We start from the raw sequence: 5,499 nt of genomic DNA, 5'->3' as shown, positions 1-5,499 counted from the left end.
TGGTTGTTGTTGGTGTAGCTGTGGTTGTTGTTGGTGCAGATGTGGTTGTTGTTGGAGCTGCAGTGGTGGTTGTTGGAGCAGCCGTGGTTGTTGTTGGAGCTGCAGTTGTGGTTGTTGGAGCAGCCGTGGTTGTTGTTGGTGCAGCCGTGGTTGTTGTTGGAGATGCAGTTGTGGTTGTTTGTGCAGCTGTTGTTGTTGTCGGAGCTGCCGTTGTGGTTGTTGGAGCAGCTGTGGTTGTTGTTGGTGCAGCTGTCGTTGTTGTTGGTGCAGCTGTGGTTGTTGTTGGAGCAGCTGTGGTTGTTGTTGGAGCTGCAGTGGTGGTTGTTGGTGCGGTTGTAGTTGATTTTGCTTGAGAAATTAATAGAGCTATTGATATTGGAAAATATTGTATTAGTTTTAATTTTAAAACAGACAAATTGTATTTTTGTTTTGTTACTTGAATGTCAGGGCTCTAATAACATAATTCACAATCATATTGTTTTCTTTTCAATTATGTATTATAACAGCATTAGTTTTTGTTTCCCCTCTAGATTATGAATCATGGATATACCTTCCAACTATTACATTTTTTAATTTTTTTAATGTACTTTCCAGGTAGCACATCACACACATCTTACCTGTTTGAATCAGAATAAAAATGGTCTTTCCAACAGCCATCTTGTGTCCTTGTGAGTCTATCAAAAATAAATCAGTGCAGACAATGCAGAAACTTAATTAAATGGGAATTATTAAAGAAATAATCTGTACAATACTTATCTCTTTGGAGAATCATTATTTTACTTTTTATTTTATGAAATAACAATCAGTATCAAAATCATTACAACGGAAGTTGAGATATGTAATACAGTATACTAACCTCGATAAAATCTAACTTGAATTAACTTTCTTTTTCTTGAACTTTTTAGAAATTTGTTTGAAATCAAACAGATAGTCAGATAGCCTGCTGATGACTGAATATGTTAAAGGATTAAAATACCATAAGGCATGAGGAAACTTTATATATATATATATATATATATATATAAATATATATATATCTCCCTTTGCTTGTTGATTAAACTGTTATTTCTTATAATGTATAATAACATTTCCAATGACCTTGCTTAATTGAATTTAAAATAACTGCAAGTTATGCTTACTTTGTAATCATTATTTTCCTTCACCACAGAGTCCAAACTTCTAAAGAACTGATGAATTTGACCTTTGTCTTTAGGAGAGTAACAAATCATTTTAAATCCAGTCCTTTAAGGAGAGTGGCCATTATTAATTTATGATCAAAAGCAAACTTTTCCTCACATATCCTTATTTCAGTTTATTCAAGCCATGGAAACTCAGATTCAAAATAAACTGTTAGGTTGTAAGAGTTTAGAAGATTATGTAAACCCTTTTCCCAACATTTAATTGACACAACGAAACATGTTTCTACAACTCCTCCGCATCTCTTAATCTGTCTTGCATCATTTAAAAAAAAATCTTAACTATCAGTTTCTCAATAAGAGGTAAGATGCATTTAACACATAAATACACATTATTTGAAAATGAATGTAAACTTAGGAGCTAATTCACAAAGTTTGTTTGGAGCCCCTCTAAGCTGTGACATAGGAAGAGAATGGGGGTCTTATTTTCTGTAAAAAGTTCTTCCCCCGGACTCCAAGCTAATGATCTGTATGTGAACAGACAGAGTCCTTGTAGCAACAAAGAGTGGAAGTGAAGATAATTATAGTTGTCAAATTGTCAAGTACTCACTGTTGTATTAAATTGTTATATTTAATTTGAGACAAGTATTCTGGTTAAATTTGAGCTAAAACAGCATTGTATACAATTTGTACAAATACAAATCATCACTTTGGATTTTTGGAATTTTCTAAACAATAATTTTGTAAAAATGAACAAAAGCTTAAATACAGAAGGAAACATTTACTCACCTCAAAACAAAAGATCAATGTAAAGTTATTTATTCCCTCTCTGTATCAGATTAAGATTTTGTCTAAACTGATGAATGAAAATTTTTTACTTCAATTAGTCCAGTTCACGGCTGCGATTTGTAAACCTTTCAGCTAGGTGACAACCATCCTGTTTTAAGGGCTTTATATATCGGAAAGGAATAATAGATGACTACGTGTCTCTTACGTGTTGAACATTTCTGAAATGTTATGACGCCTTTGCAGTAAACAAAGGTAAATCACTATAAACAGAATTTCTTTTGTTTCACCTGTCATTATCTTGGCAAAGCATTGTGGCACACTCCCTTTTTGTGTCCTGTGACACAACCTGCCTGCATGCATGCAGGCAGTGCATTCCACTTATTGGAATGTAGAAATAAATTTCACCTTATGACAGAAAGTTGTGAAAAAGAATTGAAGACAGAGTTCTTTTGAATTGGTTATTAAAACATAATGCAAAAAAGAACAACAACTGTTATCATGTTGTATTGTGTTGGCCGATGATGGTTCATCTTATTTGGAGTTGTTTGGGTACATTTTTAACTACAACACAATTAAATTACAATTTAGCCAAACCAAACTAAAATTGCTTCACTTGTGTTTTGCTGGTCCAATATTTAGATGTTGTCCATTTCAGCATGTAATTGTACTGTGACATAAAAACAACAACTGGAGATGATGATAAAGGTGAGCATGCAGTAAGGTTTGAAACTTAAAAACACAACATTATTCTGTCCAAAGAATGATGTAAGATCACTGCTTTCATGCCCATAAAGTCTTATTCTATGACATCTTTTTTCTACATCCTAGCTATATTTAGATTTTAATAATCTAATAAATCAGATAAATGTGTCCTGGACCTTGTTAAACAGCAACATTTGATGAATTAAGAAAATGAAATTTCTGAGGTAAGTTTTTTAATGAAGTTTGCTCAAATGTTTGCTTATTTGACAGTCAATGATCTTTTGAGATACTGAAGCTAAAAAAAGCAACAGTGTTTGGTTCATGTCTGCTAATGTCAAGTAAAACTGCATTAAATAGAGTCATGCAGCTTCTTGAATGTATATGTAATCAAACTTTTGATTCAAACTTTGGATTTCATAACTTACTTAAGTAGTACAAGCAGGAAAGAAGAAATTACATCTTAAAAGATTAAACTTCAGATTTTTAACAAGGTTTCTATTTGTTAATGAATTTGAGATTTTAAGGACCTTCACCTCAGTATTATAAAGTTATTTCATAAGTAGGGTGAGTGATATTTTTCCATGTCACAGCTTCAATTCAAAATTAATTAATTGTGCTTTAGCAAACATATTGGACATCTTCTTCTGTATTTACTGTGTATTTATATTTGTCTTTTACTGTTACTTGTTAAACTTCATGCTTGAATTGGAACCTGTGGCCAGTTCTTTACAGTTTTGTTTTGGGATATACAAGACAGTGGATAGTGTTGAAAATCAGATAGAGAGAGAGAGAGAGGGGGTAATGAAATTTGAAATAGAAGCCACATTCAAACCTAGGCTGCCTGCTTTGGGGACTGTATCCTTTGTACATGGGGCTCACAAATTAACCTCTAGGCCATCAGCACCACTGGCCTCTTCTATTTTTAATTATCTATTGTCAGGTTTATTACGCATAGTTTCAAAGACATTGTTGGCTTGTTGCCTTTCCCTAAAAGTATGAGCCTTTATTTGATATCCTACTTACTAGTTAAGACAGCAACAGCTTTGACATGTTAACTAGTGAGGCACAAAATACTTTCTGGAAATTGATGTGATATATTTTGACCCTATTTGTTAGCAGCCCAAAAAATGTTTATTTTTTAACAAGGAAGAGCCATATTGTCAAGTAGTAACACTTGTCAGGGTCAAAGCATTTCAATATTCAACTTGTTCAATCAGGAGCGAGTAAGTAAATGATTGAAAGATTAATATTTATTTAACATGATGATGGGATATTGAATGATTGTCAGAGAATCTTTGGTGCTTGAACTCTAGGAAGACATGCTGATTGAAGATGTCTGCCGTGAGCAGCAGCAAGATCTACCCCCCCATAGAGTCAAGACACTGATGGTGGATGTGTTAGCTGATGATATGAGAAGATGATTGATGATGTCATCTGGGGTATTGAGCGCAAACTCTTAGTTAACAGCTTATTAGCGATCAACTGTGGTCATGTAGAATACGGTACTAATAGGTGCTTAATAATGACTAATAAGCAGCCAGAATGCTACTAATTAGCATGGTTATTTGCAACTAGTTTGTGTGTAGAATATGTGAATTTAATTTGGAGTGTTACCACAATAATAATAATAATACTACCACTTCTAGGCCTACTACTACTTCTTATAATAATCCATCCATCCATTATCTATACCACTTTTTCTGTTCAGGGTTGCGGGGGGCTGGAGCCGATGCTAGTTGTCACTGGGCGAGAGGCGGGGTACACCCCGGACTGTTTGCCAGTCAATCACATGGCTGACTTATAGAGACAGACAACCAGCCACACTCATTCACACCTATGGGCAATTTAGAGTCACCAATCAACCTAATAAGCATGGCTGTTTTCAAGCCGCGTACTATACTAGTAGTATGTACTGATTTGGCCAAAATGCAGTGTGTGAGCAACTGCAAGATCTGCAGTATGCCAAAAATACCAGGATGTCATACTGATTCGGGAAACATTTAGAGTATGCATCAGACCAGTCTACCTCTCTTACTGTTTCCCACAATGCAAAGTGCGAGGTCACTAAGGTCAGAGATCGAAATCCTGGAGCGCAGCTGTTTGAACTCGTCGTGGTGGTGACTGAATATTTTATACAATACTGCTTTTTAGATTGTACAGTGCATGTGCCACAGCTGGACAAGCAGCTAAAATTACAGGGTTGTTGGCTTGCTCCATTATTACATATTTTTCACAGCTGTGTAAAAATTAAACCTGAATGCCTGAAAAGTATACTACAATTTTAATAGCTAGCCAATCATATTTCAACCCAGGGTATTATGTATGAATGACAGAATACATGAGTAGACTGTTTTATTTTAATTATGTCAATTACCTCCATATGGGCTGTTGTTTACTTCCGCATTCCAGGACCGGAAACTAGTTCACCCGGGGAAAGCATACTGCAAAATAACTGACGACTGGCATTCATATTACATACAGCTGTTGAACGCAGTACGCAGTATGAAGTATGCAGTATGCACTATATACTGCAGACTGATTTCGATAGTAGTATGTAGTACGCAGTTTCGAAAATAGCCCATGTCTTTGGACTGTGGGAGGAATCACGAGTACCCAGAGAGAACCCACACATGCACAGGGAGAACATGCAAACTGCACACAGAGAGGTCAGGTCCGACCGGAATTCGAAGCAGGAACCTCTTCGGCAACAGCGCTAACCACTGCACCACAGTACAGTCCTACTTATAATAAGTATAACAACAACAATAATAATAATAATAATACATAATATAGTTAAAATGATTTGTCTGTAGTTTTATTGCAAAGTAACTCTTCAGGATTCAGCTTTAAGGTATGTTTGTGCTGTTACATT

At 35.3% G+C, this 5,499-nt stretch overlaps 1 long non-coding RNA gene across 1 annotated transcript; it reads right to left on the bottom strand.

Annotated features, from left to right (window-relative positions):
- On the bottom strand, positions 1-2,055 carry LOC136177336 (uncharacterized). Its single transcript, XR_010664967.1, has 3 exons — positions 1,926-2,055; positions 618-674; positions 1-366 (listed from the first exon to the last, which is right to left on the bottom strand). It is a non-coding gene; the product is annotated as an uncharacterized lncRNA (long non-coding RNA).
- Positions 2,056-5,499: the final 3,444 nt, after the last annotated feature.

The sequence above is a fragment of the Labrus bergylta genome, chromosome 22 (assembly GCF_963930695.1).
Source record: "Labrus bergylta chromosome 22, fLabBer1.1, whole genome shotgun sequence".
Lineage (NCBI taxonomy): Eukaryota > Metazoa > Chordata > Actinopteri > Labriformes > Labridae > Labrus > Labrus bergylta.
Note: the sequence above shows the minus strand (reverse complement) of the source record. Positions and strands in the feature narration are given on the sequence as shown.